This window comes from Lycium barbarum, chromosome 6 (genome assembly GCF_019175385.1).
Source record: "Lycium barbarum isolate Lr01 chromosome 6, ASM1917538v2, whole genome shotgun sequence".
Taxonomy (NCBI): Eukaryota; Viridiplantae; Streptophyta; class Magnoliopsida; order Solanales; family Solanaceae; genus Lycium; species Lycium barbarum.
This window is the reverse complement of record NC_083342.1, coordinates 63692847-63717224: the sequence shown is the minus strand read 5'-3', so window position 1 is coordinate 63717224 and position 24378 is coordinate 63692847.

The following is a 24378-nucleotide window of genomic DNA, read 5'->3' as shown; positions in this document are numbered from 1 at the left end:
ACACTGGGGCGGACTCGCAGACGCGTTCCACCCCTTGCTGGGGTGAAGGAACTGGAGCTGGAGATCCTAAATCAATTTTAATTTCTTCCCAACTACCTTAACTGAAAATCCCATGCGTACAACTACGGTGCATATCTGAACAAGGATGTTTTTTGGGCAAGGACTAAGGAAAGTCAGTAATAACCAAATGGTTCGTTACAGTCAGATTGCATGGGGTGCCTATTTCTATCATTTCAGACAGAGGCACTCAATTCACTTCCCATTTCTAGAGGACTTTCCAGAAGGAATTGGGGACTTAGTTGGATCTTAGCACTACTTTTCACCCCAGACAGATGGTCAGTCCGAGAGTACTATTCAGGTGTTAGAGGACATGTTGTGGGCTTGTGTGATCGATTTTGGTGGTCACTACGACCAGTTCTTTCCCTTGGCAGAGTTTGCTTACAACAACAGTTATCACTCGATCATTGACATGGCACCATTTGAGGCTTTGCATGTTAGGAATAGTGTTTTCTGATTGGCTGGTTTGATGCATTCAAGGTGAGACCTTTGGGTACTAATTGCTGAGAGAGTCCTTTGATAAAGTAAAGTTGATTGAGGAAAAGCTCCTTCGTTATTTGGAGTTCATGGTTGGTGATCAGGTTATATTAAATCCCCAGGTTTATTGGCCCTTTTTAGATTTTTCGCCGTGTTGGTGAGGTGGCTTATGAGTTGGTTTTTCCACCAGGCTTAGCGGGTGTTCACCTAGTGTTCCATGTGTCTATGTTTAAGAAGTACCATTTCGACGTATCATCCAGTGAGACTCGGTATTGTTCAATCAGAATCTGCCCTTTGAAGAGGAGCCGATAGAAATCTTGGATAGGCAAATTAGAAAGTTAAGGTCAAAAGAGATAGCTTCAATTAAGGTACAATGGAAGCACCGTCTAATTGTGGAGGCTACTTTGGAGACCGAATCTGATATGCAGTAGATATCCTTACCTTTTTACCGATTTAGGTACCCTTCTGTTCGTTTCTTTTCCGTTCGAGGATGAACGGTTATTTAATTGGTATCTGATGTATCGACCCGTTTGGTCGTTTAGGACATTTTACCCCTATTGACCCTTCCCCTATCTTCAGTAGAGTGTATTTGACTCGTGGGGATGGATGGCGCAATTCTCAAGGTGATCGGGTGAGTCTTGGTTGATTTTGAGGAATTTAGAAGTTTTTAAGTTGATTAAGTGAAAAAGTGTTGACAAATAGGTGAGTTTTGGGTAAATAAGTCTTTTTTGGGATTCTCGTCATTTCCATTAGGCTTGGATGGTTGATTATAATTTGGTAGGATGATTGGTTCGACTCCCGAGGTACTCGGGGGTGTTTTGGTCCTTTGGTTAGAAATCTTGTCTTGAGCGTTTGGGGGTTGATTGGGTCAAGATTACCTCTTTTAGAATTTTAACAGTGCGGATGAATTCGTAGCGTGTTTTTATAGTGGGTTGCATGTTTGGTTTGCATCCGGGTGAATTCGTAGTGTGGTCTTAATGAGAAACTTGTTCTGAAAGGGGATTTTATGACTAAAAGCCCTAGGCTAGGTAATTGGATTTTTTTAACAAATCATTGATGGGTTTGGGTTGGATTTTCTAGTGATTAGCTTGGGTAAGTTTCTGCCAATTCAAATTTCTATTTCAAAACGGGGTTTTCAACATATTAAATTCATGGGTTTTTTCCATAATTGGGGGTTTTAACAAAATGATGAAATTAAGCTTATTTGGGATTAGATTCTTGTGAAACTTGGTATTTTGACTTCCTAAACGTTGGGTGAACCGTTTTCGACCTGAATATCTTATTTTTCCCTTGTGGGCCCGAGGTCACCTTGTTTAAAGTCATTTTTTATTTTGACTTAGAAGCATGGTAATATGGGTATCGTTAGTTCCATAATTCAATATAGATTAATTGTTTGGTAGACTTTGATTAATCTGAGGTGATTCGGAAAGGCAAGGCTCAAGTATATTAGTTCGTGGCACGTGATCGACTTTGAGGTAGGTTACAGCTTACTTATGTCTGGACTTCGATTAAAGAAACACATGTAGATAGTAGATGTTGACGAGGAAAGCATGTTAGGCCTTCGGGCATGGTTGTGGTGATAAATACACTAGTTTGGCTTGGATGTTGTTATGTGGGCTTGTCGCCATGTTTGTTATACTTGTGAATTGATTATATTCATCTCTGTCTCTTGATAACACACTTATCTCATGAAAAGGAAGGATAATGTTGATGAAATGAGTTTGATTTGCATTTCATGGCAAGTAACTGCTGAGATTATGATATGTTATGTTGCTCAGGTTGATAGCATGCATGGCATGCATTCCATATTCATATGGTTTATTTGATATGATGGTGATTTGTAATAATGATAGGTGAAAGAGTTTATCCTCCGAGTTCTTAGCCGGGGAGCGTAAAAGAGAGAGGAAAGCTCGTGATCCGATGTCGTTATTGGAGCGAGATGAGTACTTATGATCTGAGGTCATTTATCAGAGCGAGAGAGTGCTCATGTCCGAGGTCATTTGTCTGAACGAGGGTACATGGACTTCGTGGGTCCCTCATGGGTCATGGCTATGAGGAATTTCCCTTAGCATGTGTGTGCGGTTTTGGAAAGTTGGCCAGGGAATCGCATTGCATTGCATCTACACTCATTCATCTATTTTTGACTATCTACTTGGCATTTTATTCACTTCATTGTTATCTTATACTTGACACGTTTAGCAATGTACTTGAATCCTTATCTGCTCTACTTGTTAACTTTTTTCTATTTATATGCGTGGTCTAATCCTTGTCAGCCTATGATGCCTACGAGTACTTATCTTATACTCACACTACTCTTGTTGCACTTTTTATTGAGTGCAGAGTTCATTCAGGGTTCCAGTTCTCAACCTCACAAGTGATCCCGAGGCCACTTGCCGGAGATTCTAGGGTGACCTACTTACCAGATCTGCAGCCTGGACACTCCTCTTAGATATCGGTCTTTTTGATTTCACAGACAGAATTATTCATACATTCTAGACTTGTATTCAGTTTTTGAATATTGTACTGTATTAGAGCTCTTGTAAGAGTTCAGACTAAGTTTTTGGGTTATTATGTATTGAGTACTTCCGCATTGATTTCATTTAGAAATTTAGATTGTTAGTATAATATTTGTCTACTTCTGCATTTTTTGAATGTTAAATGAGCTAGTTTAAGGGAAGGGTTCACCCACCAGGGGGGATAGTGTGGGTGCCCGCATGACTCATGAGTTGGGCCATGACAGATTGGTATGCTATTTAAAGATTTAAGAGGGATTTCATGACAAGTGTGGATCAGTTGCTTCAGCTCGACGAAAACAAACTAACAGATAGTGCAATCGGCCTTGGATAAGTTATGTTTTTCACAAAAATGCTTAGAAGTGGCTCATTACAAGCACAATCGACTTGCTGTGTGTGACAACATGTTTTCTACGAATTCATGGTACCAAAGACAACATTGGAATGTGTGAAAGAAAGATAAGTAGAATCAGGGTACTTTGCTAATACAGGTTGGGCAGTGGGATGTGGCTTTAACTAAAAGATCATGGCGACTAGGATGATAATTGTGGAATCAACCAATTGCGTTTAGAGTTATGGTTATAATCCAAATCAAATGGAGCCGGATCAAAAGAAATCCTTGACTTCTGCCTCTAAGACATTGGTTGTTTCCAAAATCTATTATGTTGTCTTTTATGAAAGAACGTGTTTGTTCAAAAGAGGAATGCATCTTGCCATTTTTCCTCTATTTTATTTCTAGTTGTAAGGATTTAATAGACTTGATTATCTTCGTTTCAATGAGTTAGCTTTGAATCAATGTTGTTTGAAGTTTTCATAGTTGTCTGTTATGTGCTTAGCAATAACTTTACTAGTTCATTCTCCTAAAGTTATGTAGAGAAATAGTTTCAAGAGCTGTCAAAATGCTTCCTCATTTCTAAATTGGAATCAACTTATCGGGATATGTTTGTTGTTTTTTCTCCCTCTTTCTTAATCAACTTAAGTGTATAATGAAGTTCTCTCTCTAAGGATCTTAAGTTATTCTTTCTTTCACTACTTAAGACTTTGATTCTGCCTTTCTGCTCTCAAATTGGTTTAAACTCTAAATCCATATATTGTTTTCTTCATGTCTAAAACTTCTTGTAAGAACTAGTTTTTTTAACAACTTGAATATGAAATAATCCAGTTCCCTTCTCAATTTCTTCCTATGTTTAATAAACTAGCCCGACAGTTTATTTAAAAATATTTCATACTTTAATGGTTGCTTAGTAGTAATTAACTCTGATCTGCCTAGTTAAAGTGTTTTGGCTTAAATAGTTTAAGTGCCAAATTTCAGTTGTTGTCTTCTTGAAATTTTATACCATTTTCCTTTACAGATGAATAATTAAAGCTCAGTTCATGCCCATGCACTTATCTGTTGGCCATTGAGTATTAGTACTTAGGTGTAACAAAGGAATGTAAACCACTATTTCCTTAATTTAAAGGAGTCTTTTAAGATCCATGATGCCTTGAATGAATAGCTTACACCATGCTACACTCTTTCACTTAAGTAAATTGCAAATGACCGTAACAACTTATTTACCCCTTTTGGTGAGCTTGAATTCTCATATTTAGAATTAAGATTCTGATTTGTTGAAGTTCTTAAAGAGTGTTGCATTTCATGTTTTGTTCGAATCTTGTTATGTAGAACTCGCAGTAGTTATTATCACTGATATGAGGTTAGACCCTTCAAGCATAAATTTTCTTTTAAGTTAGTTATGATTGTTGGTTGTTTGAGTTCAAGTAACCACCAGGTTGTCTTAGAACTATTACTAATTTCTTTTCTTCTGTTTATGACGCATGTGACGACCCAACAAGTCACCAAACTCAGCTATCCCTTTGCATCCGGTTTTGGGCACGTGGCCCAATGTAATATTCTGCATTCGAGTTAGCCCATTTCTACAGCAATTTGTGAGCAGCAAAGGAATAGGGTCTAAGGCCCAAAGTATAAATCAAATGTAGCAACAAGGTCAAAAGGTCGGAGACGATCTTAAGTCAATCCAGTCGCTCTCTCTCTTTCGTCATAAATATTCTTGTGACATGTATTGCATATTATGTATAAAAAGCTAACATTATTGAAATTCTTTAGAATGTGGTTGAAATTCAAAAGAGGCAAAATGATTCTAATGTAGTTAGTTTGGTAGATGACCCGTTTTCGAGACTTAATCCACCTTTCAAAACTAATTCTTTTTTTTTTTTAGAAATTGATCCAAGACAACCTTTGAAAGTTGAAACGGTTCTAGGATTTCTTTAAAATCAAGAAATTAAATTTTGGATAAAAATGAAACAAACACAAAAGTCAAAATAGTTAGGTTTTCAAAAGGACACAACAGATCATGAAGAGATTTTGTAATGTTTTTTATTTACTTGACAAACCATGACTTTGAAAAATAAATGGGATACACTAAACCATTTTTAAGTTAATGACGTAAACTTACATTATTTTAGGTCAAGTTTAGTGGAACTCTACTCAAAGAAGACTTTGGGTGTGTTTTGGCCTACAAAAATAATGAAATGTTAAAACCCTTTTTAAATTATTTGAGTCAAACGCAACCAATTTTATCAAAAATCAAATGATTTCACAAAGTCCTTTTTTAAATGTTGTCCTTCAAAACATGCCATGAATGAACAAGGGCAAGACTACTAAATTTTCTTTGCTTTATAGATATCTCTTTAAGCTCATTTTCAAGCAAATATGCACTTTTACCACAAGTTTAAAACCCCTAGATCAACCGCATTGTGGGATCACTTCCGCCTAACACCTTTCTTGGAGGATCACTAGGACCCTTACCCCTTTTTTGGTACTTTCTTAAAAGGTTTTCATAAAACAACCTGCATAAATAGTGCCTAATTGCTATAATTAATTAGGTGGTGGCTCTGTTAAAAAAACCAACAAAGATCGAAGTAATGATAGTAGATTTTATGCCCACATAAAAGTGAATCGTAACACCCATCATCTAAAACTGTCATGACCCATTTTGGCTAAGTCGTGCAGGCACATACCTTTCCCACCTCGGTAATCGAACCCTCAACCCAACGATAGTAAAGGCATAAATAAATGAATCAATAAAGCGAAAGAGAGTAATTCACATAAGTCTTACGATAATAATATAGAAGAAAATACAGAAATAAGAAGTACACCCAGGGTTTGGTCTAATCCATAAAAGAGCATCTAAATGGAAATATACAAGTCTTGAATATAGTAATACATCAAATTTGTCTTTGTCTCAGAATGGAAAAGTAAGACATAATAAAAGGAGTCTTCAAGGCAGCGAACGTCTCGTGCTCACCCTGGAAACTCGAAGCTATATTGATGGCGACTATCAGCCACGGGAGATGGAAGCAGATCCAACCTAGAACACTGCATTCATAAAATAATGCAGCAAGTCTAGGTCAGTACAAAACCATTGTACTGGTAGGTATCATCAGCCGACTAAGTATAGCTAACATAATTCAGACAATAAAGCAGGATAGGCAGATAAATCAACAAGTATAAGTCAAACACAACCAAAAACAAGTATCTGTCATTACCTAGGTTGAAACTTCTAAACCCAAGTATGCCAAGTCTCAATATATATCCAATCAAAAATGAACAACACAAGTAAAACACCAGTTCATCACAATATAGGCAATGGTGCTATGCAATGATGTAAGGATTCCAATGCAATGCAATGCAGTTTACACATGTACTCTGGACAAAAGTATCGACGTCCCAGTAGCACAACACATAGGGGACCCGAGAAGTCCATATACTCTCTCATCCATGATTCCGGGACAATCATCGTACATCGGAATCTCACATCACACAATCCACGATTCCGGTACAACTATTGGACATCAGGCTACTCACATCACTCGCACACAATCAATGATTCTATGACAACCATCGGACATCGGACTACTCACATCACTCTCATGCAAACTGAGCTCAGCTCATCACAGTGTTTCTTCAAGTATCAACAATGTATCAACAATATATCATGAGAGATGTGAATTTGTGCGATGTATGAGTTAACATGAATAATCAGATCAATATCACAAGTACCAAACATAGGTACGCCAACAATATCATGAAAGACTACACAAGTCATATAAAAACAGTATCCCCGAAATAAAATGCCAACAAATAGGGCACCACAATATCATGAACAAGATATCTCAATAGTCTCCAATATCCACTATCACTATGCGGCATCAAGCCCACAACAATAGGACAACTCAATCACAACACAATGCGGTAGCTAGCCCCAATTACACAATAGGGCCCAACCTAATATAATATCCAACCCAACTTCATACCCTAAGGTTTACATGCTTTCTCCGACAATATAATCTAAATATATGCTTCGCTACATGAAGTCTCACCAAGGGTAAGCCATAACCTACCTTGATGGCCGAACAACAATACACCAAAAATCACTCCTTAGCCTTGCCCTTCCGCTGAACCTCAAGATCAAGAAAGTCTAGGAATATTCGAAATCTAAATTAGAAATCATGAGGATTGATACCTAAATTGCTATCATTCAATTCAGGTGAAAACCCAAACCTAGAATTTGGGAAAACGGGACCCACAAGGTCAAAACGGGAAATTCGGGGTTGAAATATCAAATTAAACACTAGGTGATCAAACCCCATTAGCTAATTGCTAATTTAACTCAAAGGTTCACCTAATTTTGAAATTCAAGCAAAACCCCCAATTTTGGGTATAAACCCTAACTCTTGTATTCAAGAATTCAACACTAATAATGGGAGATATATGATTAACAACTAAATACATCATAATCTAACATAAATCCAATCAATTTCATCATTAACAAGCCTAGATAGAAAATCCATCAAAACCCACTTTTAATCTTCCATTACTAATGAACTAACAAGAAAGAGGGTTTCTAAGATGATTAGGATTAATGAACTAGCAAGAAAGAAGGTTAGGGGGACTTACCACCAAGAACCTTCACCAATAATCCCTAAGAATAGTTTCCAAGTGCACAAATTTTGGAATGGTATTAAATGACAGACTAAGGGCTTTTAACACCTTATTTAATTAACGCACTGCCCGTCACCCGCTTTCACGACGCTAAGGAAGCTCTAGCGGTGCCGCTCCAGGTGTGCCATGACCGCTACAGTAGTCATGCCTAATTGGCAAGGACTGCTCCAGTAGCAGGGTGACTGCTTCAGCGGTACCGCTGCCGCGGTGCTGGTCCGCCAAAGCGGGCACCAGACACCAGAAAGTTCTCCAAGTTTCACACTTCAACCCAATTTTTGACTAATTCTCGCGACCATTTTCACATAAACTACATACACAGACACACACCCAAACACTCTACGAACGCGTTTGTGGCATCGAAATTCCCAACGGAGGTCTCGTTGATCGAGTCAACCCCCAATACCTCAATTTCAATTTCCCAACCCAAGCTCCAAAATTCATCCGAGTGAAATGGGAACTGAACCCTATATACACACAAGTTCTAAATAACCATTCGGACCCCTCGGAATTGAGAGATTTCTAAAAAAGGTCCGTTTACCCAAAAATCAACTTTGAGTTAACTCTTTTGGCTTAAAGCTCGTATTTCGCAAAAAGTCGCCTGAATGAAATCTAGACACCGCGGGAAGAATGTCAACGGTCCCCTCGGGTTAAAAGTGGGCTCACCAACCTCAGAAAGGGGAGAAAATGTCGGAAAGACTATAACGACCAAACGGGTCGTTACATCAGATACCAATTAAACCATTGCTCATCCTTGAGCGAAAAAAGGAAAAGAACAGGGAAGTACCTGAATCAGCGAAAAACTCGGGATATCCGCTACGCATATCAGACTCAGTCTCCCAAGTATCCTCCTCAACAGGACAATGCTTCCATCGCACCGTCACAGAAGCAATCTCCTTCGACCTTAACTTCCGAACTTGCCTATCCAAAATCAATAGGCTCCTCCTCATAGGTCAAATTCTCATCAAGCAATATCAAATCCCAACGAACAATGTAGGTACCGTCAGCATGGTACTTCTTCAACATCGAAACGTGAAAAATCGGATAAACTCACGCCAAGCCTGGCGGCAATGCCAACTTATAAGATACATCTCCCATACGGTCAATAATCTTAAATAGGCCAATATACCTAGGGATCAACTTGCTCCTCTTCCAGAACCTCATAACACCCTTCATGGGCAAATCCTTCAATAAAACCTAGTCACCAATGGCAAACTCTAGAACTTGGACCTTCCGGTCCGCATACATCTTTTGTCAACTCTGAGCTGCCAAAAGCTTGGTCTGAATAACTCTCACTCAATCAAGGGACTCTCTCAACAAATTAGTACTCCAAGGTCGAGCCTTGAACCATCAAACCAGCCAACCGGAGATCTACATCTCATACCATATAAAGCCTCAAAAGGCGTCATGCCATTACTCGAATGATAGTTGTTATTGTACGCAAACTCTGCCAATGGTAAGTACTGAACCCAATGACCACCACAATCAATAGCACATGCTCTCAACATGTTCTCGAGCACCTGAATGAAAAGTTGTACTGCGATCCAATCGAGTACCCAAATCTTCATGAAAAGCCCTCCAGAATCTGGAAGTGAAGCTAGTACCCCGATCAGATACAACAGAAATAGGAACCCCATACAATCTCATAATATCCCTAATGTAAAACTTGGCTAACTTCTCTGTGGTGTAGGAAACCTGAACTGGAACAAAGTGAGCGGACATAGGCAAACGATCAACTATCACCCAAATGGAATCAAACTTGCTAGGGTCTTCGGAAGACCCACAAAAAAATTCATGGAAATCCTCTCCCACTTCCACTCGAGAATGGGCATCCTCTGAAGCACACTACCGGGTCGCTAGTGCTCATACTTTACCTGCTGACAATTCCCACACTTAGTCGCGAAATCAACTATATCTTTCTTTATCCGATGCCACTAATAGTGTTGTCTCAAATCACAGCACATCTTAGTTGCTCCCGGATGAATGGAGTAGCGAGACCTATGAGCCTCAAACAAGAGCAACTGAATCAAATCTCCAATACGAGGAACACACACTCGTCCCTTAATCCTCAAAATGTCCTTGGAATCAATCACGGCCTCCTTGGCCTCACCCCTCAAAACACTATCTCAAATCTTGCTCAACTGAGCATCCTCAAACTGATGAGTCCTGATCTGGTCCAATAAGGATGACCTCGCCTCTACACAAGCCAAAACTCTGCCTAGGGCTGAAATATCAAGGCGAACGAAACTGTTGGCTAAATTCTGAACCTCCATGGCCAATGGGCGCTCGGAAAAAATCAAACGAGCTAAACACCCCCTACTCACTACCTTGCGACTCAAGGCATCAGCCACCACATTGGCTTTCCCGTGATGATAAAGAATACATATGTCATAGTCCTTCAGGAGCTCCATCCATCGACGCTGCCTGGAATTAATATTTCTCTAGGTAAACATATGTTGAAGACTGTGGTGATCGGTGAAAACCTCACAATGGACACTGTACAAATAATTCCTCCAAATCATCAATGCAAAGACCACGGCCAACAACTCTAAATCATGGGTAGGGCAATTCTTCTCATGGATCTTAAACTGACGGGAAGCATAAGCTATCACTCTACCCTCCTGCAACAACACAACACCCAAACCCATACGGGATACATCACAATATACCGCGAAATCCTTACCCGCAACGGGTAATGCTAAGATCAGGGCTGAAGTCAAAAGAAGCTTAAGCTTTTGAAAGCTCTCCTGACAATCATCGGACCACTAGAAGGGACCATCTTTCTGAGTCAATCTGGTCAAAGAAGAAGCAATAGCAGCAAAACTCTTCACAAAATGACGGTAGTAGCTGGCCAAAGTCATAAAACTACGGACCTCAGTAATGGTAGTGGGCCTCGCCCAACCCTTACAGCCTCAATCTTTTGTGGATCAACTATAATCCAATCCTTAGACACAACATGGCCCAAGAATACCATAGACTCCAACCAGAACTCACACTTAGAAAACTTAGCAAATAGGCTATGCTTCTTCAACAACCCAAGAGCCGTACGCAGATGGCTCTCATGCTCCTCCCTACTATTGGAATACACCAAGATATCATCAATAAACACGATCATGAAGGAGTCAAGGAATGACCTAAATATGCCATTCATCAAAGTCATAAATGAAGTCGGGGCATCGGTAAGCCCAAAAGACATCACTAGAAACTCATAGTAGCCATATCTCATCCAAAAGGCTATCTTCGGAGTATCCTCTGGCCTGATCCTCATTTGGTGGTAGCCTGAACGCAAGTCAATCTTTGAAAATACTAAAGCACCCTAAAGCTGGTCAAATAGATCATCAATACGAGGCATAAGGCAATTGTTCCAAATGGTAACCTTGTTCAGCTAGCGATAATCAATGCACATCCTTATGATCCCATCTTTCTTCATCACAAATAACATAGTAGCACCCCAAAGGGAGAAACTCGGTATAATGAACCTCTTGCTCAATAAATCATGTAACTATTCCTTAAGCTCTCTCAACTCAGCAGGCGCCATCTGATATGGCGGAATAGAAATAGGACGAGTGCCCGAATCTAAGTCAATGCAAAAGTCACTATCGCGATCGGGTGGCATACCCGGCAGATTCGACGGGAATACCTCTGCAAACTCACTCACAATAGGAATGGACTCAAGGGGTGGAGATGCAACAATCGTGTCACACACATGATCCAGATAGGCTAAACACCCCTTATTTACTAACTTCTTCGCCTGAAGGAAGGAAATGCTTTTCTTTGGAGCGGGACTAGGAGTACCCCTCCACTTAAGCCCAGGAATGCCCGGCATAGCCAAGGTAACTGTCTTGGCGTGACAGTTCAAGATCGCGTGATAACGAGAAAGCCAGGACATACCAAAGATAATATCAAAGTCCACCATATGAAGAATCATCAAATCTACCCAAGTGTCATACCCCATAAAAGTAACCAAACATGACCGATAAACATGATCCACAATAAAAGAATCTCCAGCTGGAGTAGACACATCAACAGGTATATCTATGCTATCACAAGGCAAATCCCAACCAACAGCATAATATGGAGCCACATATGAATAAGTGGATCTAGGATGAAACAACACAAATGCTGATCTATGACGGACATAAATGGTACTTGAAATCACAACATCTGAGGCCTCTTCCTCGAGCCTACCCGAAAATGATTATCAATAGGCCCCACCACATCTCATCTGCCACCTATAACTGCCTGGGATCCACCTCTAGAACCGTGAGAACCGTTGCGGGCTGACTGAGCACCGCCCCTCTGAGAAGCACCACCTCGACCAGATGATGACGGAGTCCTCGGTGGCTGAGAATCCCACCTGGGTTAGGGACATCTCCAAGAAACATGCCCAACCTCTCCACAAGAATAACAAGTTAGAAAAGTCGGAGGTTGACAAACTGAAACTGAGGACCCGGATGAAATAACTGTGTCTACCAATCGGGAAAATGAACTCTCGGGAGCTCTCTGTCTGGGTGGCTCACTGGGAAGCCTGCAAAGCTGAATGCACAGGGCGGCCGAAATATGGCTGATACGGTTTAGATGACTGACTGGAGCCCCTAGAACTAGAACCACCATAACTCTCAGTCTGACGCGGTCTCTTGTCACCACCACCAAATGCACGGGCCGTAGCGCCCTCAATCAAAGAAGCATGCTCGACGATGGACTGGAAGGAAGCCCCTATAGCCTCCATCTAAAGGCAAGGAATCTGAAGAGAACCAACTAATCCCCTAACCAAATGCCTGACCCTGTCAGCCTCGGTAGGGATCAAATGAGTGGAATAACGGGTCAGATACAGATAGCGAGTCACATAGGCCTCCACCGACATACCCCTCTGCTGAAGATATAAGAACTCCTCCCTATGCACCTCTCTCACAGACTGAGGCACATACTTCTCAAGGAAGGCCCAGCAGAACGAAGTCCAATCAGGAGAGGGGAACCCTCAAGTTTCCAAGCAAAAAAATACCTCCACCAAGTTTTCGCGTCACCGCGAAACTGGTAGGAAACATAGTCAACTCCATGGGTCTCCCCGATCCCCATCCTATGCAGCAACTCATGCATATTTAAGACGAACTCATAAGCGTCCTCAGAAGAAGTACTAAAAAACCTCGGTCGCTCTAACTTCCTGAACCTCCCAACAAGATCCTGTTCAGACACAGTCATAATAGCACCCTCCATGGGCCTAAGATCATCACCATGAACGGGTACTATATCAATACGGGGAGCCATAGCTGCAGCGGGGTGTGCTACCCGAGTAGGTCTCAGCTCAGGGGTCTGCGCCCCAACTCTGGTCTGTGAACCTCTGCCAGGATTGATAACACCAGCACTAGCCTACTGGGAATCTAGATGAAGTAAGACTCTGACCATTGTATCCTGCATAGCCTGGTCAGAAGTAACCTCGGGCCACACCATCCTCTCCGGCCTGGTCTCGATCCTGCTGATACTTAGGCTCTGGAGACGGAGATCTCTCTCGCCGTTGTCCTACCACAGGAGCCCTGCCCCTGACTGGAGTAGACCCGCAGCCTCTAGCTCTGCCGCGTCCTCAGGCTGTCTCTCGCCATATGGTGCCAGCCACAGCTGCGTGTGCTTTGGGACCTGCCTCGGGCTATAGTAGCTCGAGTCCTCACCATCTGTGAGACAAGAAATAAGAGTCAGATACCAATTTGATTGTTCCAGATACCAATTAGAATAAAGTGGCATGAAAGAATGAAAGAAAGTGAGATTTCCTAAATGCCCTATAGCCTCTCGTAGATAAATACAGAGCTCATCGTACTGATCCACGAGACTCTACTAGACACGCTCTTGTATTATAAACCGGGTAACCCAGGGCTCTGATACCAACTTGTCACGACCCATTTTGGCTAAGTCGTGCGGGCACTTACCTTTCCCACCTCAGTAAGTGAACCCTCAACCCAATGGTAGTAAAGGCATAAATAAATGAATCAATAAAGCGAAAAAGAGTAGTGGACGTAAGTCTTATGATAATAATATAGAAGAAAATGCGGAAATAAGAAATACACCTAGGGTCTGGTCTAATCCATACAAGAGCATCTAAATAAAAATATACAAGGCTGGAATATAGTAATACATCAAATATGTCTATGTCTCAGAATGGAAAACTAAGACATAATAAGAGGAGTCTTCAAGGAAGCGAACGTGTACTCCGGTTCATCACAATATAAGCCAAGATGCTATGCAATGCAACGATGTAAGGATGCCAATGCAATGCAGTGTACACATGTACTCCGGACGGAAGTATCGACGTCCCAGTAGAACAACCCATGGGGGACCCGTAAAGTCTATGTACTCACTCATCCATGATTCTGGGACAATCATCATACATCGGACTCTCACATCATACAATCCACAATTCCGGGACAGCCATCGGACATCGGACTACTCACATCACTCGTACAAAATCCACGATTTTAGGACAACCATTGGACACCTTGGGTCAACTCTTTTTCGCTTAAAGCCCGTATTTCACAAAAAGTCACCCAAATAAAATCTAGACACCTCGAGAAGCATGTCAACGGTCCCTTCGGGTCAAAAGTGAGATAACCAAGCTTGGAAGGGGAGAAAATACCGGAAAGTCTATAACGACCAAATGGATCATTACATCTACCCTAAAGAAGTTGCTACCCTTAGAAACTGCTCAAGTAATTGTTCTTGACGGACGCATATGGTCACTTTTGTCACCTTAATAGATGATTACTCATGATATATGTATATATAAATGCTTCATAACAAAAGCAAAGTAATAGAAGCCTTAAAAGTTTTCAAGGTGAAGTAGAGAAACAGTGCGGAAAGTAAATTAAGATTGTGTGGACTGATAGAGGTGGTTGGTACTATGGTAGGTACACTGAGGATGGATAAGCCCAAGGTCCATTTGCCGAGTTTCATTAAGAAAATAGGAGTGTTGTTCAATACATGTTCTCAAGTTTAAAATGGTGTAGCAGAAAGAAGAAACTGAACTTTATTGGACATTGTTTGTAGTATGCTGAGTAGCTCTATGCTACCTAAGTCCTTATGCATTGAAGATCTTAAGACAACAATGTATATATTAAACTGAATTCCAACTAAGGTTGTCCCAAAGACACCTTTTGAGTTGTTCAAAGGTTGGAAACCAAGTTTGACACATATATGGGTATGAGGATGCTCGTTTGAAGTCAATATCTACAAACCATAAGAAAAGAAACCGGATCATAGGAACATTAGTGGGTATTTCATTGGATATGCCGAAAGGTCTAATGGATAGATATTCTATTGTCCATCTAACGATAAGAGAAATATGGAATCAAAAAGTGCAAAGGTTCTTAAGAATGACTTAATTAGTAGGAGCAATAAATTTCAGAATACTATTTCTGTATGAGATCGACTTTCCATTCTAAGTGAAAGATTGGTTATCGTTCCAAACACCCCTCACGTACAATTGGATGCTGAACAACCAATCAATGAAGTTCCACAAAGTGCTAAAAATATTCCAGTAGATCAAGTTGTTCAAGAAATTCCATAAATTATTGAACAACATGATCCTCAAGAAAATGTTGACACAACATTAAGGAGATCTATTGGAGAAAGAAAATTAGAATTACGGTGCAATGCCATGAAAGAAGAGATGAATCCTATGAAAAATAACAAAATCTAAGAGCTTGTCGAGTTTCCTAATGGTGTAAAAGTCATCGAATGTAAACGGGGCCTTCAAAACTAAAAGAGATTCATCTAGTAATGTAGAAAAATATCAAGCTAGACTTGTCGCTCAAGATTCTGCCACGTCCCGAACCAGGGCTCGGACGTAACACGGCACCCGGTGCCTGACTGCATGTGACCGAGCGAACAAACTGGCGGGCTGAATCAACATGTGATATCAAAACATAACTGAATGCAGAAAACAACGAAACACATGCTGATATACTAAAGGTCTGACTGAAATCATAATGCGGAAATACTTAGACAATCTGAAAATATCTGAAAGTAGCCAACATGGCTAAACCAAAAAAATTGAACAACTGAGTATAACTGTTAACAAGACTAACATAACAAATATCTGACTGTCTGAACTGTGTCTATGAATCCTCTAAGAAAACTGAATAATAGAGTTGTCTATAAACTGAAATAACTGGATAGCTGATGACGCCCCGAAGGAATTTGGGGCTCACCAGTAGCCGATACGTGCACTCCTAAATAGCTGAGTCATCAACCTGTATATCACCTGATGCAAGCCCTTAAGCAATAAAAGGGACATCAGCACATTTGAATTGTACTGGTATGTAAAGCAACTGAAGCAATAAAATATTGGAACTAAAACTGAAACTGAACTAAATAGGAAAGCAAAAAGCTAAAGTACTCTCTGTTCTGGATGAAGAACCACCTATAAAACTGTGAATATAACTTTGGCCTAGGGCCCAAATAATGTGCACAAAAACTGTGGCCTCAGGCCCAAGCAAAATGTATGCATAAACTGTGGCCTAGGGCCCAAAAATATAGATACAGGTGTTCAACATTAACAATTTACAAGACTGAGACTGACTATAACTGATAGCATGATAAGTGTTTCTGATTATTGGACTCATGCAAATAACTGGTTATACACTGACTGAGACTTATGTGATAACAATGAATATGTCTATAAAGATTACATGTTGAGTCCATGATGTTCAAAGTGACAACCATGAACGAATTCTGTAACTACAACCTTAGAAGATAACAGTTCTATATCATATCATGAAACTAGGGATAAAATATATTATAAGTCAAATTACTGACAAGTACGAAGAATGAGGCGGAGGGAGAATCATGAATATTCCCTAACGCAGATAGTTATCCTCACATACCTTAATTACTGCCTTTGAGCGTAACACAACTTTCGCCAACCCTTTCCACTTTGATCTATATCAATACAAGTCAAAGGGATTCTATATTAGCAATAATATCCATGCTTTGGTCACCTAGGCATTTTATCAAACACTTGGTGGGCATAAAGCTCCACAACCTTCTTTAATGGAGTTTCCCTCACCCAATTCCCATTCTATTACTTCTAGGTGATTCTACAATCTCAATTAGGTGTAATTAACATCATTCTCCATCACCCATATGATTAAAACAATCTTAAGTCAACAATCCAAAACCCTACTATGGTTCGTGTAATTCTCTTTACTAAACCCATTTACTATTCTCCCAAGAACTCATCAATTCACTATTATGAATTATTAGAGTGCAGAAGCATTACCTTTTAACGTTCAATCCTCTTGAATTTGAGTTCTAAGCTTTCCACGCCCAACAATAATGTTCCACTCACAACTCTATCGATTAGAAGGGTTTACTCAAGTTAGAAAGGGATTAGGGACTTGAATTCAACCTAGAATCATGATAAAACTTACCTTGGAGGGTTCTTGAGGCTTGGAACCTATTTCCCCCTGAATTTAGGGTGATTTTTCGTGACTAGGGGTGTTAGGGAAATAAACTCCAAGCTTAAATATAACTTAAAACATGAAATTCAGACTTTTGACCCGAAACCCGACCTTATACGTGATGGGCCCGTGATGCACATACAGCCCATGACACCCTGCATGTCAGTATTCAGAGAGGGAGTTTTTGTGTGATCGGCCCACGACGCGAGGCCATCGTACGGGCCAGCACGCGCCCTCACAAACAACCTGTGTTGGTTCTGCACAATGTTCTGTAAAATGGGCATAACTTCTTCTACATAGCTCTGCTCAGAATGAATAATATACCGTTGAAAAGATATTTCAAAGGGCTACAACTTTTTTATTTTATGTTTTCTCAAATTCCTAACCTATGTTCACGGAATTTAGCTGGAATGCAGACGTATCGAAAACTTAGCCGATTTTATCGAATCTGAGCACCCCTCTATTAGCCATTTTGAGACGATCATTTCTCCTTGATCTGGACCCCGATTGGCCTGATCCTTATATGCATGGAATGTTATTTCTATGTACTACAACTTTCATTAAGGGTACTTTCCCAAATTCTCAACTAATAAAGGGTTTAGGGTTTCCGTAAGTAGGCCTGTCAAACATTTTTGGAAAACGTTCAAACCTTCAGTTTTTCCACTAGAACTCTAACGATATGGGGTGTTACATTATCTCCCTCTTGGGATCATTCGTCCTTGAATGATGGATTCTAGTAAAAAGTGACTGCCGAGACATGTGCACACTAACTGACATGAGCACATGAAAATTGAACTGAAAAGAAGCTGGACTGAATTATTTGTTGAACTGAATAACTACTATGCTGACTGTCTAACAGGCTGAATACTGATAATGTGGAAACTGTAAAAGGAAATATCTGAGAGGGGAAGTACAATACCTTTACCGTTTCCTGCTGATTCTTCGAAGAGATAGGGATATATCTGGGCTTCATGTCTTTTTCAGCTTCCATGTCGCCTCTTCAACTTTCTGACTTCGCCACAAAACCTTTACTGAGGCTACCTCCTCAGTCCTCAACTTGAGAACCTGGCGATCAAGGATTTTCACTGGGACTTATTCATAAGTCAAATTATCATCAACTGTTATGCTATCAGTCGGGACAACTGATGACGGGTCTCCCACATACTTTCTCAACATGGACACATGAAACACTGGATGCACAATAGTCAAGTCTTGTGGCAACTCAAGCTCATAAGCCAATTGACCAACCTTTCGTTGGATTCTGTATGGTGCAATATACTGGGACTATGTTTCCCCTTCTTACCAAACACCATAACTCCCTTCATAGGTAAAACTTTACGAAACACCCAATCATCAGCTTGAAACTCTAAGTCCCTCCACCTCACATCTGTGTAAGACTTCTGGCGACTCTGAGTCGTTCTCAAACGCTCTTGAATTAACTTAACCTTTTTTTCCATATCCTGATAGACCAAGTATGGTCCTAACAACTCTGCTTCACCAACTTCGAACTAACCAATCGGTGATCTACACCTGTGCCCATACAAAGCTTCATACAGTGCCATCCCAATACTAGTATGGTAATTATTTTTGTAAGTAGACTCAATAGGAGGCAGGTGGTCATCCCAATTACCATTGAAATCAAGGACACATGCTTACTGAACTACTGAATCAATACATGATTACTGAATTGCTGAGATACTGAACTGAATGTCTACTGAACTAACTGAATACTAAGCAGACTGAATACTAGGTTAATTGAATACTGGACTGGCATGAATATTATAACATGAGATCTGAATAGCGTATTTGTCTGATCATCGGGCTGCGGATGAAAAGTTGTGCTGAGGTTAACCCTGGTACCCAATCCTTTCTGAAATGATCTCCAGATATTTGCTGTGAACTGGGCACCATGATCTGAAATGATGGACGTTGGGTCCCATGAATTCGAACAATTTCTCGAATAACAACTTGGCTTAGTCTAGTGCTGAATCTATCGTCTTAATATGCAAGAAGTGTGCCGACTTCGTAAGTCTGTCCATAATCACCCAAATCGGGTCGTGTCTCCTAACTAAATAAGGTAGACATGTTATAAAGTCCATATTTATCATCTCCTATTTTTAAATAGGAATATCTATATTCTGAGCCAAACCGCTAAGCCTCTAGTGTTTGGCTATCACTTGCAGACAATTTGAGGCACTTAGTCACAAACCCTGCCACATTCTTTTTCATATTGTTCCACCAATAAATCTCCTTATGATTATGATACATCTTCGTAGGATCTGGGTGAATGACATACCTGGAATTGTGAGCTTCTCACATAATCTGCTCTCTGAGCCCATCTACATCTAGAACGCATAATCTGCCTCGGTATCTCATGGTACCGCCATCTCCCCCTTGTTCAAAAGCTGAGGCTTTATGTTTGTGAATCCTTTAATTCATCTGCAACAAGTAGGAATAACCAAATTGCTTCTCTCTAACTTCAATGACTAAGGAGGAATAAGCCATGTTCTGGGCAACAAATCCACCCACTTCGGAGTCCGCAAGTCGAATTCCTAGCTTGGATAAGCAGTGAACTTCTTTCAACATAGTTCTCTTTTCTGCCTAAATCATGAGCTGTACTTCCCATACTTGATTTTTTTCTGAGATACTTCCTAAAATACTCTTAGTACTGTTGTGCGCTAAGTCTTTGACTAGCACCCTAAAGATTAGAGTCTCGTGCAATGGCACTACCCTTGGGACACATAATTGGGCATGATCTTATAGCTTTTCTGTGATCACCTAATCGATAATAATTGAACTTGACACAATTTGATCGACGATCATTCTACTCACTTCGGGTTTCTTCTAAATTGATGCATATTCCTTATGAAGACTATCTCATTATGCCAACCTAACTGAACTGAGGTTCTTCATATCTCATGCTAACCCTTCGGATCTTCAATTATCTCAATGGACTTACTGGCTATTTATGCATCTCCCCCTTAGACCAAGGCTAACGTCTTATACTTGCAAATTCTTCTGTTTTGTTGGGATCCAATCAACTTTCCTTATCTTCTATAATTCCTTTGTACTCTACAACACTGAAAACTTTTTCTTTCGATTCATATCTGAGCAATTTATTACTGGGAAAAACTAAATTACTTATATGAACGGGTTGCTACTGTATTCATAACCGGCATACTCTATCTTAACGACTTAACTCTGCTCACACTATAAATCTTAGGGAAACCCCTTTTTGACAACTCTTAAAGGTTATTCTTCTGTAGTTTACTCTCTTACGACCTAGCTGATTTCTTCTTCCACTAATCACTATACTCCGAATTTAATTTAAGCCTTTGGTTTCTAACACACATTTGGATGTATCCGAACTGTCACCCACTTAAGGTGTTCATCTGACTAAGGAAATCAAATCATACTTCTACTAGTTCTGCTAAAATTGCTAATGCATTGTATCTACTCAAAACTTACATACTATTTTTTCTATTAATCACCTGCTAGCTTCATATTTTTCTTATTCTGCTCTGAATAACCTAAGTTATTTCTAACTCTCCCTCATCATCTGACGCTATTCTATGGTCGTATACTATCTTTTCGGAACTATGGATCACACTTAAGAAACTTTCATCTATCTTATATGAAAGATTGGAACAACTAAACCCAAACTTTCTATACACTTCAAAATCATATCAGACTATACACATCTGGGATAAACACTTACTGACATAGCTTAAGAGAGAACTATCACATCTCCTTATCTCATAATAATAATTACTTCTTATAGCAACTTACAACCATCGTACTCTATAACGCTGATCTGACTAAACTTAAACAAACTAAAACCATTCCCGAAAATTTAATATCGCCTCCTCATGGTTCTTATTTCATACACATCTCTTTTATTAACAGGCATAGTTCGTACGAAAATTTAATCTGTGGTGATAACTGGAGATGCCTCTTTGTCCTGACGACCTGCTGAAGCATCCAAGCAGTCTTCACTGAGAACTGAAATACCAGGCTTCGTTGTATTACAACCTGACTGGGCTTGAGAATTAAGAGGAGCCACCGAAACACATATCAAGGCCCAAACGATACACCCCTTGGTGTCTACTATAACACTTGTTGCACATAAGTGTCACGACCCAGCTAGGGGACGCGACGGGTACCCGGGGCTAGTTACCGAGCACCGCTCACTCTACTACTTATCTTGCCCATGTAATATTCTTTTATCAATTTACATACCAGTTGTAGGAAAATCATAATTAAACAAACATAATTACTTTATATGCAATTTCCTTTCGGCCATCAATATAATATACACGCATATGAAAATGTCTTGTGAGACCATCTAACCCACACTGCGTATCTACGAGCCTCCACTAACATACTGAATACATGGACGGAAAACGACTCTGTCATGCCCAAAATATGCATACATGAATGTACATCAAAAGGATAGTCATAAGCACCTCCGGACGATGGAGTGCTTTCAACCAGCTGACTGCTACTGAGAATCTGGGCCAAGCTCTCCTCTCTGTCTACCTGTGGGCATGAAAACAGCGTCCGAAGAAAGGACGTCAGTACGAATGTTGTACTGAGTGTGAGAAGCATAAACAATGAAAGAAAGCATCAACAATATAGTGATAACATCAACATGAAATATCTGGATCTGTCTGATAATCATAGAGGAAATCATGCGTGCCATCTTACTCATACTCATCCTCATAACCTATATGCATCATATGCAAGCTGCCCGCCCATGTCGGAACGGTATGATAATCAATAATATTAGCCCGCGTCCAGGCCTCCCGCGTCCGGGGTACCATCTCATGCCGCCCACTAGTGGTGTCTGCCCATGCCAAAGGGTCATGGTGTATCCGTATAGCTGCCCGCCTTGGCGGTGACTGCCCGGCCAACTAGGCACGGTGTGAAATGCTCATGTCATGCTTATCATAAAATGCTCATAATAATAATATACTCATCATAAAATACTTATCTCATTTTAATACACGCATAAGGCTCGAGATCAACTTTACTCTATCGGGGTGACGTAAGGTCGTGATCCCCCGATTCCATTATGGAACAACTATTGATACTCTGCCTCACCTTGAAGGAACTAGTACATAAGGTGAGTGTAAGCGATAATTAACATCATCATTATACTAGCATCATCATATCGTATTACTCATCTTATATAGACACTAAGGAGTTAGACTCTTAGCCTTTCGGACTATAGGAACTCATGAAGAGAATAGGAATTTCGTGCTACAAGATTCATGCCATCAGAAAGAAGGGACTAGCCTCACATACCTTGGTCATTTAGCTAAGATATCGCTCACTCGTTCTCCTTCAATATCGCGTCGTTACCTTCATAAAGAATTCATATCAACATTAGCATACTAACTACAAGAACGCGTCGCTAATTCTAGGAGAAGTCGGACAGCGCTTCCTTTGCTCATACTACTTTCCATGTTGTATATTAACTCCCAACATTCATAACATTATTCACAATATCGCAATCAACAATCGTCGTTTACGTACATTTAGCAAAATCCACCATTTTCTTCCAATTTTCCCTTATTTAATGATTTTAGCTCATCCTTGCATTTAATGCTTGTTTCATGATATAAACATCATTTATAACGTATTTGTACTCACAACACTCCAATATTCGTAGTTCAATTCCACTATCATTCATTCATGTCACTATTCATTCATTAATGACCTATTTCTATGTTCTTCTACATCTCAAGTGTCTAAGCTTTCCAATACTTCAAACAACATGGAATAATCATGAAACTTACCTTGGATAGTGGTTGAACAATCCTTAAGTTGAATTGCTTCACTTAGACAAAACCCTAGTTTCACCTTCTTGGGAATTACTTGACTTAGATGATCCCTTGATGTGTTTTTGCACTTGATTTCATAGGTTTAGTGTTGTTGTCCTTGATGTTCCTTGGATTCTTTTGAATTTCTATGGATGAGGTATGTGGAGAGTTCTGGAGCTTTTCTTGAAGTGTATGGATGAATAATGAAATAAAGTGAGCTTTGGTCCCTTTTTAATAATCTCAAAATCTGATCTTTAATGAATTCTCGTCGGGTGAACAGTGGTCGTAAACTGCAGTTTACGGACCGTATTGTGGTTTACAGTCCGTCTTCCATGATCGTGTTTAAGCAATTCAAAAACAGAAGGTTTGGCTGAGTGTCATGGCACTTTACGACTGGGGTTTACGGTCCGTAAACCAGTTTACGGGCCGTCCTCCAAGTCGTTTTTAATCATTTTCACCATTTACAGAAAGTCATGGCTGAGGGACCTGGTGGTTTACGACCTGGTTTACGGTCCGTAAACCAGTTTACTGGCCGTATTCTGGGTTGTTTTTAACCATTTCAACACTTAACAGAAACTTGAGATTTTTGACGCAATGAAAGACGATTGCACTATACGGTCCGTAAATCACTTTACGGGCCGTATAGTGCCATATACGACCACTGGGTGAAAATTTTTTTGCAACTTTATTATTTCAAAAAATGCAAAATTAGCCATTCCCGACTTAGTAAAACACTATACACTCAAGTCCTTCATTGTTCTAGAAAAATTTCCGAGGTGTAACAATAAGATTCTTAAAACTTCTGTGGCTCACACTGGTATGTCACTGAGAGGCGTTCTCTTAAAATCTATTTCTAGTTGAACTAACCCTTTTGATCATAACTAGACCTCGAGACTAGTGCAGTAGCTGCATATGGAGTGGGTCCGGATGACCTCTGGTAGAAAATTGTCTGCCCCCACCTCCTTGAGATCCTCCATGATTTACGTTTCCTACAGACTTAGCTCCTTTTCTATTTTCTCTAATACCCTCTCCCTGTTGTATCCCATTCTCCTTTCTCAAGA